At 56.8% G+C, this 10070-nt stretch overlaps 1 long non-coding RNA gene across 7 annotated transcripts; it reads right to left on the reverse strand.

The window, feature by feature from the left end:
* Positions 1 to 4744: 4744 nt before the first annotated feature.
* LOC106729145 lies at positions 4745 to 9966 on the reverse strand. 7 transcript variants are annotated; one of them, XR_004318203.1, is made up of 6 exons: positions 9936 to 9966; positions 8007 to 9033; positions 7694 to 7885; positions 7299 to 7433; positions 6347 to 6449; positions 4745 to 6050 (listed from the first exon to the last, which is right to left on the reverse strand). It is a non-coding gene; the product is annotated as an uncharacterized LOC106729145 (long non-coding RNA). The 7 variants fall into 7 exon arrangements; XR_004318204.1 differs by lacking the exon at positions 9936 to 9966 and adding an exon at positions 9415 to 9892; XR_004318205.1 differs by lacking the exon at positions 9936 to 9966 and having other exon boundaries at positions 8007 to 8065; positions 8276 to 9884.
* Positions 9967 to 10070: the final 104 nt, after the last annotated feature.

Consider the following 10070-nt stretch of genomic DNA (forward strand, 5'->3'; position numbering starts at 1 on the left):
GACTGCAGCCGAACCAAAGTGGAACCCCCCTTAATTGCATGGATAATTCAATAGCTTCTTAACCCAAATTGTGCTCTTTACAAAATATTTTACAGATGCCAGATACTCAGAGTTGGAACAAATACTTGCTGTCTCCTTCATATCCCAGAAGGTCAGTTTCCACATGTGCAGAATTGAGGATTTTGCCCTCAGTAGAAACATTCATTTTACACAAATGTTCAATGTATGATATAATCACAGTATCAGTAAGTAAAGAACTCAAAATTAAAGGATGAGAAAGTTAAAAGGCATTCTGTGATCAGACCCTTGCTCTTCAAAAGGCTATCCATGGACCAGTCACTTAGGCATCAACTGGGATCTGGTTAGAAGTACAGAATCTCAGGTCCACCCTGAAACTTCTGAATCAGGAGCTGCATTTGACAAGATCACTGAGGGATTTGAATGCACCTTAAGGTTGGAGACCTAGATCCCTGGTTTTCAAACTATGTCTTGTGGCAGGCTTCATGAGCCTCTATGAGGAATGGGCAAGGAAGAGATTGGGAAGAAGGAGGGGAGTGGGGACCGGGTTTTACTTTAGGCGGGCAGCCTGCCTCTGATCTGCTTGGGAGGTTGAAACTCCAGCCAGACCAAGATATTCCATGGCCACAAAGGTTTGAGAAGCACTATTCTAGACCACTTATCTAATTGTGTACATGACACAACTGAGATCTTTCAAAGAGCATAAGGGAATTTTACCAAGATTGCCTCAAAATCCCTTGATCTCGGTTACAGAACTCTGAAATTTACAAAGCCTGGGAATCAAGAAAAAGCTTCCTAGTCAGTGCTGATTGGATAGCTTCCAACCTGCAAAAGTAGAAGCAAAGACTGAGAGCCTGGGCCCCACCAGGAGAGGATAGGATGTGCAAAGCTGAGCCCTGGCAAAGCCCTGGGAGGTGAGCAGCATTTTGTGCCACCTGGTTTTCGGGAGAGGACAGACAACACACACATAATAAATGCCAAGGCCACACAGGAGGAGAAGAGCTGACTCCAAACCCACATCCTGGGTCCCAAAGTCCAGGCTCTAGACCCCCTCATTCCACCCCTTCTTGAGCACACAGCCCACAGCCCCTCTGTGTGCCATATACATTGACCCAGCCTGTGAGCTAACTGGACACACAGCCACTCAAGAAAGGGAGCACATCCACCCTCGCAGATCCATGGAACACAAACACTGAGCTCCCATGCCAGTGCCTAGGGATAAGCCCTATGCGTGGAAAATGCAAACTCGGTTGCTATAACCTTGTGGTAGTGAGCATTAGGAATCTATCTTAATATCCATTGTTATGTATCTGACATCTCTCTGACTTGGGAAAGTTAGAAAGATCAAGAAGGCAGGGATGGTCAGAGGAGGAAAAGAAGAAATACTCTACAATATATCGACATATTAGTTTTATGGCCTCATTTTTACACTCATAGTGCATGGAGCTTTCTGCCATGGGTGCTCTCATCACCGATCACCTTTAATTAAAAGTGTATATATATATATATATATATATATATATATATATATATATATATATATATATATATATATATATATATATATATTATGGAAAACTACTCAGCCATAAAAAAGAATAAAATAATGCCATTTGCAGCAACATGGATAGAACTAGAGATGATCATACTAAGTAAGACAAAGACAAATAATATATGATATCACTTATATGTGGAATCTAAAAAAATGAGACAGCTGAACTTGTTTACAAAACAAAAATATACTCACAGACATAGAAAACAAACTTATGATTGCCAAAGGGGAACGGGGAAAGGGATAAATTAGGAGTTTGGGATTACAAGATACAAACTACTATATATAAAGTAGATAAACAAGGTCCTATTTTACAGCACAGGGAACTACATTCAGTATCTTGTAATAATTCATAACAAAAAAGAATACGAGAAAGATTTTACATATATAATATATTTATTATATATATAATATATACACGTATAACTTTATCACTATGCTGTATATAAGAAACTAACACATCATTGTAAATTAACTATACCTTAATTTAAAAAAAGGTGAAGTTGGATGAATTGGCCAGCAGATGGCACAATGAGCAAGCAGCATCAAATTAGCTAGCTAGTGTCATTTCAGGCACGAAGCTGGCCCCTTTCCTAAAGCCCTCTCCAAGTATCTTGGGAACACTCAAGCTGGGCGATACAACATGCCAAGGCCACCTTCCAGCATTGTCTTTCTTCACTGCCTACCCGCCTCCTTCAAAGGCAGCAGCTCCAGAGGCAGTAGGCGAGGGAAACCACACTGCTAAACCCCTCCTGGTCCTGGAGGCTGTCACAGCTCCGGCCATCGGGGAGTTGGTCTGGGCAAATCCGCACCATGTCTTCCTTCCCTGGGTTGTCAATAGCAGCCACTCTGCTCAATCTGGGCCACTCAGGGTGCCACAGGGGGCAAATCTATGTTCTGGTGGGAGCCAGCCCTCACCCTCACCCCCACCCCAGCAGTAATCCTCAAAAGATAAAGACCTAACGTCATCTCTCCAAAATTCCTTCTAAAGTCAGGAAGGAGAATTGGAAACCTCATCACAAGCCAGGAGAATGAGGCGGCCTCCAGAGTGGGACGCATATGCGCAGCTCAGCAAGGACAAGGAAGGCAGTTTCTGGGACACACAGGGCTACATCTGACTCACCCATGCACCCCTCTGGTCTACCTGCTGCCTGGCCAGTGGTAGGTACACTCAGGATTGTCAAATCACTAACCAAATGAGTGAATCATCGAATTCTTCTCAGGGAAGAGAAGTTTGCCTCTATAGAGTGGTCTCTGAGTTGGACCCAATCTAGTTTCCCAGCCACATCTCCCATGGGCATGTTCCACAAACATCTTGTCTCAGTTCCCTGAGTGTGTCTGGTCCTTCTCCCATCTCCCAGCTAAGGAGACACTTTTTACTTCAAAACCCACTCAAACGGCCCTCATCTCTGAGGCCTTCCGCAGCCCCTTGCTCTGTCAGCAGTTCCCCACTCTTCACGTTCACCAAACCTTATTCGGTCTCGTTTCAGACTGTGGTTTACAGGTCTCCTGGAAGGTGGCCCCACACCCCCTAGCCCTGAGCGATGCAGAGGTGAGTGAACACCTGTGAACTGCACCATCAAGAAGCCTCTTACAGGACCGGCATCCGCGGACTTCAGTGTGCTTTGCATTATGAAGTTTGGTGCCCAGATCTGCCCTCTCCCATCAGGCTGCATTCACACCCACGCTCACAGATGGCTGGCAGCAAAAGCCCTTCCCAACCCAGCGGTTGTCTGATGCCCCAGAGGCCAGAGCACCTCCCTCCAGGCAGGCCGCAGGGCAGAGCGCCGTTGCGCCCGGCAGAGGTGGCTAGAGCCCTGTGCGCTCCGCTTAGCACGCAGCCACGCCTCGGGCACCGACTCTGGGTGTTGGTTCTCCCGGTCGGTCCGTCTGCATTGCAAGGCCTCGGGCACTGCGAGGGCCTGACCACTGGGCCCACTGCGGGGGCCTCTAATGCCCACCCGTGCTCTGCAGCTCCCGCACGGGCTGACAGGAAATGTCAGGTGGACACCGCAGGCTGAAGGGACACCCTGCCCACCCTGCCCCCTCAGTGGATGCAGGTCCCCAGCGAGCCGCTGGCATCCTAACTCCCTCCGAGGACCAGCTTCCCGAAGGGCCCAGCCTGAGATGCTTGGTTCTGGAGGGGTCCAAAGAACAGGTGGGGAGATGGGGTCTTGGTGAGGGACTGTCACCCCCGCCCCACTGGTCATGAGGACCCCCATCCTGGGGGGAGGCGGTGTGCAGAGAGGCCTGGGCACAAGGTCACAGCCCAGCTGCTAGAACTTCCACGTCAGAACACTTGCTGGGCTGGCAGGTGGAGAGGAATGTCCCGGCAGGTGAGAAGGCCCAGATGTGGGGAATGTGCCGGGAACAGACAGCGACGTCTCTGCTGTGCCGATCGCAGAGGGACGAGCAGCTGAGGGGCAAGGATACGGCGGGAACCAAGGGTGCCCCAGAGTCTCCTCCATAGCTTACAGAGCAGCCCCGTCTCAGGCAGCAGCCATATGTCCAACCCACGATTGACAGAAGGGGCCGAACCTCAAAGACGGCTGAACGCTCGACCAAGGCAGGACCGTCAGGCCAGCAGCAGAAGCTGCCTGGGAAAGCCTGAACCCCTGACACAAGGGACAGGGAGCCTAGGAGAAGGTCCCGGAAGACCTGACTCCCCAGTGTCTCTGAAACTCCTGCGCCGGAAGTAGCAGTCCACCCCCCACGGAGCTCGTGCACCCACCTCACCCCCAAGGGAGCAAAACAGGACCCGCGTCTTCCCCCACAGGGGCCCTGCGTCCCAGGAGACGGGGTGACCAGCTGCCCCGGTTTGCTGCGGGCCCTGCAGCGCTACATCCAGGAGACACCGGGAAGACCGGGAACAGGTGGTCACCCGCATGCCAGGCCTCCACCGCACAGCACAGGTGGGGGTGCTGGCCCGGGTCAGGGAGGAAAGGGATGGCCCCTGCCCCGCAGGAACTGCAGCAGGGGTCTCCAGGTGACACTGAGCGGCCAGAAGCCAGGGGCTATGATGATGGACACCAGTGACCAGGAGACCTGACCCACAGAGCAGGGGAGGTGGCCAGGACAACACGGCCTCCTGGGGGCTCGAGGGAGGAGCAACCAACCAAGGCACAGCCCAGAACGGATACTCAAAAGAGCAAGAACGGACAGTGGGAGGCTGAGGGCAGTCACCCCAATAAATGAATTGTGATCCCTTGCCCAGGCTCTGCCCCTGAGCCAGTTTTCAGACCTGGAACCGACTAGGGAGGTGGCCGGGTCCACGGGGGAAGGACATTACAGTACTGTGGCAGGAGACACAGGAATGACCCCCCAGCCCTTCCCAAAGGGACCTCGGGCTCTGCACCGGGCGACCCAACACTGGGAAATGGGACAACCAGATAGTTCGAGGCCGTTGGACACAGGGCCCAACTCAACACAGGTATGGGAGACTCAATCAACTCTGTCTCTGCAGCCACCCCAGGACCCGTGCTGGAGGTTCTGAGCAGCGGGTGTCACTTGTCTGAGGGACGCTGGGCCATTCCCGAGGATGTGTCACGTGGTCTTGAGCAAGAGAGCCTGGAATCCAACATCCTCCAGAATGAAGTGTGGGGTTAGTCAGATGTCTTCTGAGGAACCTTTCAGAACTTGGGATAACAGTTGATGCCAAGTGAAAAAACGTAAGAGAGAACGTTAACACTGCATGAACTCAAGTGAGTAAAGGGAAAATGCCGAGAAAAAGAACGGGGAAATATGCCCCAACTGTGAACGCTTCTGCCTCCGGGCGATGCCTTATGAGCGTCTTTGGTCCTGACTCTTCACATCCTTTCTGCACTTTGCAAAGTCCCCATGGCGAGTACACAGATACACTCAAGAGGTGGCTGAACGGGTCCTCTGCCCAGAGCACATCAGTCTGCTCGTGCAAGCCCTGCAACCACGGTTAGGGGACGGCAACTCGTGCTCCAGACCCCCACCCCAACTGAATCTAGCAAACAAGTAAGCTGGGCCCGTTTGCTTGGCCGCAGCATGGTGTCAGGAAGCCCCTCGTCCGGCTGTGGAGGGCCTGGCACCCGGGTTGGGGCTTCTCTGCTCAGAGACCGAGGACGGTAAGGAGCACGAAGTCAGGAGAGCTTAGGAGTGATGGAGACACAGAAAGAGCATCTCCCGCCTCCGTGGGAGGTGGCAGAATGGTCTGTAACATGAGTGCGGGCGGGGCAGCGCCAGAAGTGCCCAGACACGCCTCTGGCTCCCACTCTGTGTGCCAGGGTCCGTGTGCAGGCACCACGGGACCAGCAGCGGCAATGTCTCCGCCCACATCGGCAGGTCCCCTGTGGTGCAGCTTCTCCCCGAGGCCTTGGAGAGTCATGAAGACAAAAATCAGAAATACGTACAGATCTCAGGCTGGACCACACAATCTGGGCCGTGTGAAGAGGGCCTTGGCCAACCGGAGCTTGGAGCTGCCAGGGGACACAGCGGAAGCCGGGGACAGGGCCTGCAGATTAGAGACGGGCCAGAGGGGCGGGAGGTAAACCAGGAGAGTTGGGGCAGAAGAAACAAGGCTTGCTGTCTTCCTACAGCTGCACGGCTGCCCCGGGCTTCTCCCGCGTGAGTCCAGGGCATGGAACTGAAGCCAGGCGGTAACCGACTGACTTACACAGACAGGAAGGAGCCCTTTCTCACGGGCAGAGCCCTGGACACCGGGGCACCTCCCCCTCAGGGATCCTCACCCCAGGTGGCGGGCCTGGGGGTGGGTGGCGGCCTGGGGGGGGGGGCGGGACACTCCCTGACCTTTGGGGTCACATACAGTTTGGAGCCTCTAGGCCAATACTGAGTCCAAAGCTGGCCTACGAAGACAGGAGGAAACCAGCCTCCGAGGGGCAGGAGGAGGCATCTGAAACACAAACAACCAGGGCGGGATGAGCACCCAGGTTGCAAAAAGACCCCCCACAACTCAGCACAAAAAGGACAAGCAGCAAAGTAGACAGACAGGCAAAAGGCATTTCACAGAGGAAACCAGCCCTGCCGGGAAGGAGGGAAACGGAGAATTTGGGCCCAGCCAGCCCCAGGCCTGTGGTGCCCCGAAACCTGCCACAGGAACAAACTGGAACCCGCTCAGGCCTGCGAGAGGCGCGTGCGGTGGGGCGGCACTTACCGCGGCGTGGTCTGCGCCTGGTTTGCGCCTCTCAGCGAAAAAGGGGGGCGTGTGCCCGGCACAGAGAAGGGGCGGGGGTCTGGGAAGTCACAGGGGGCAGAAAGGACGGCTGGGAGGACCTCTGGGGCAAACAGAGGGATGGCGGAGCCAGGGAGAGGAGCAGGACAGAACAGCGGTGGCGAGTTCCCAGGGGTGGCTTGAGCCGGGGGCAGGATGGACCAAGGTCACTGGGGATGAGAAGGAGGGGAAACTGCAAAGGCAGGTGCTCAGAAGGGCCCCCGAGACACCGAGCTCTACAGGTGCCCTGGGGAGGAGGGACCAGAAAGGGAAGGTGACTCTGAACAGGTGCCCTGAGCTCCAGAGAACAGGCAATGTCCCGGGGCCACTGTCACCCCCAAAGGGCAATGGCAAAAACAGCAAGGACGTCCAACAGGGAAGACTGGGTGCATCTGGGGAAGAAGCAGAGCTTGAGGAGGGGACTCGCTCCTGTCCCGTGGGGTGCGGTCCAGGGGCAGTGGCAGGGAGGGAGCAGGATCCGCAAGCAGGGGGAGGCCGGGAGGCCCAGTCTGGGAGGGAAGGCTGACTCACCCTGATGACCAGAGAGGGAGGGGGAGGAGGCCCGCTCTTCCAGGACTTCATTTGTGGAGGACACGGGAAGGAGCAGGTGAAGAAACTCACCGGGAAGTCAGACATCAGATTGTAGTAAGGATCGGCGCCCACTGACTTGTACGGAAAATCAAAACTGAGTTGCAGTCGGGTGCCTTTCACAGGGACAGCCGAATACTAGCCCACGCCCACCTGCGACAGGGCCAGGCCACTCTTCCTGGGCCCACACACCCGGCAGAGAACCGGCCCGGCAGCCACTACCGTTGCAACTGTCCCCACATCAGACCACACTCCTCCCTTTCCTGTTCCCCTCCTCGGGGACCTGGGGCACCCTGCTTCTCAGCATAGAGGGGAGGGCCAGAAAAGGGGGTCCTTACGCAGCACCATCACAGCTGTTCCCCACCAGCAGCCACATATCAAACGTCTCCGGCTCACTGGGCAAGTTCTCTTGCTTCAAGCAAGATTCGGGAGGAGCTCCAGCAGCAGCCCAGCGTTCCGGGAACCGTCCCTCATGATTTGAAACCGCTAGGAGGAGGTTCTGGGGTGTCAGGACACAGCTGGTAACCATTCTATGGGCGCAAGAAGCCGAGGAGGGGATGCCGGCATGGGCTGAGTTGGATCTGGTGACTGTTAAGGTCCCCCGCAGCCCGGAGGCCTAAATCCCATGAAGGCAACCCTCCGCCCCCTCACCTCAGGGCCAGCATCCCTGCTTCCTCGGGCTTCTGCAAGGAGAGAGCAGGTGCAGCTCGCTGGAAGACAAAGCAGTCCTCTGCGGACCCAAAGTTTCCTAAGCACCCACCCCACCGTGTCGGAGCACCCAGCTTAGGGAAATGAGTAAGACACTGTCCTCGCCGTCAAGGGACCCAGCGCCGCTGAGCGGGCCACGGACTCTTGGAGAGCAGCTACAACCCAGGAGGAAAAGCCCAGGGAAGGATGGCAGCAGCAAGGCGCAGCATTACCAGAACTCCCAGACAAGAGTGCCTGGCGCCCGGGGGGCGGGCGGAGATGGGGAGCTTCCAGTTGCGCCCGGAAGGAGGACAGGCGTTTGTCAGGACAAGAGGAGCCAGCCTTCCAGGTGTGGAACCGCGCGTGCCAAAGCCTCCAGTCGGGGTAGGGCAAGTGCGCTCACTGTGCAGGGACAGCCCAGTGACCTAGACTGTTGGGTGGCCAGGAGGGAGAGCTGGGGCCACTGGAAGGCCCTACCTGGGCCCCGAGGTGTTGGAGCTTAAACAAGAGAGGACTTGGCAGGGTTTTCAGTCTGGGGCTGACAAGGACACATGTGCAGTTAGACACGTGTGGAGCAGCCCCTGGAGGAGGAGAGACAGGAGGCGTCCAGGCCGGTGGGGGGCTCAGGTAATAGCACAGGCCCCGGCCATGAGGCCTGAACTCCGGAAGGGGCAGTGGGGACAGGAAGAGAAGCATTTATTCTGATCGGTCACTTGGGAGGCAGGGACACAGGACTTGGTCATCAAAGAAACAGGGAGGGAGGGCGACGGTAAGGGAACCAAAGGAGCAGAGCCAGGCGGGTGGCATCGAGTGGCTTGAGCCCCCAGGGGAGAGGAAGAGGACAGAAAAGGGCTCTGACAGGGAAGCTGGCTTTGTGTGGGACCCCAGGTCCGCGGAGCAGCAGGAAACAGTGTGGGGATTTTCCTTCTCACCTGCAGAAAGGCCAGACCAAGACTGTACCTCAGGACTTGGCCAGCAGTCCCAGGGCGGCCTGGAGGAGGGGAACTGGCCTGAGCATTCAGCCCTGAGATGCAGGACTCAGCCCAGAGGCTCCGCCCTCTCTCCGCCTCCCTGTCGTCTGAGGTCCATTCCGACGGTCCGATGAGGTCGCTGACAACGCTGGGGGCTGCCACTGCGACTCTGGCCGACTGCTGCGGCCTGGACTGGACGCCTATGTCAAGAGACTCAAAAGGGCACTGCCTGTCCCCGCCCACCCTCCATGGGTTCCCAAGACCCACAGCTCCATCCCTGTCAGCTCCGCTCCACTCCTCCCCAGCTCCACTCGGCTCCGCCCTCAGCTGCTCCTCCCCCTGAAAGCTCCGCCCTGCTCCTCCCCGGCTCTGCCGCCTCTTCCAGGAGCGCCTCCTCACACAGTTCTTTCCCACGTCTCAGTCCCAGAAACTGCTCCCCCAGCTCCTCCCAGCTCCAGCCCACTGCGTCCCAGCGTTTCCTCAGCTCCGCCCCACTCCTCCGCAGCTCCACCCTTCTCCTCCCTCAGCTGCTCCTCCTCCTGGAAGCCCCGCCCTGCTCCTCCCCGGCTCTGCCTGCCTCTTCACCCAGCTCTCCTCAAACACCTGCCCCACAGGCGCCTCCCTTAACTCCTCCAACCCAAGTTCCTTCCCCGCAGCTCCGCCTCCTTCCTCGCAGCTCCGCCCTGCTTCTCCCCATCTCCTCCCACAGCTCCTCCTCGCCAAGCTTCCTCACAGCTCCGCCCCGGCTTCTCCCTTGTCGCTTTCTCGAGGCTCCGCCTCCCCCTCCCGCAACTCCTCCTCCCCAGCTCTTTACCACAGGTCGGCCCCTGATACTCCTCCCCCAGCTCCTCCCAGCCCCGCCTCCTCCCCGCAGCTCCGCCCCTCGGCTCGCCCCTCCTCGCCCCTTCTCCGCCCCGCCCACCTCCTTGACCTCCTCCGGTGCCGCTCCCGGCCTTGGATTGCGAACCTCCTTCAGGCCTGGTCGTCCCGCGGGCCACAGGGCCTGGCGGCTCCAACAGCGCCTCCTAGCGGCGGGGCCTACGTGGGAACGAGTCCT

This window comes from Camelus ferus, chromosome X (genome assembly GCF_009834535.1).
Source record: "Camelus ferus isolate YT-003-E chromosome X, BCGSAC_Cfer_1.0, whole genome shotgun sequence".
Taxonomy (NCBI): Eukaryota; Metazoa; Chordata; class Mammalia; order Artiodactyla; family Camelidae; genus Camelus; species Camelus ferus.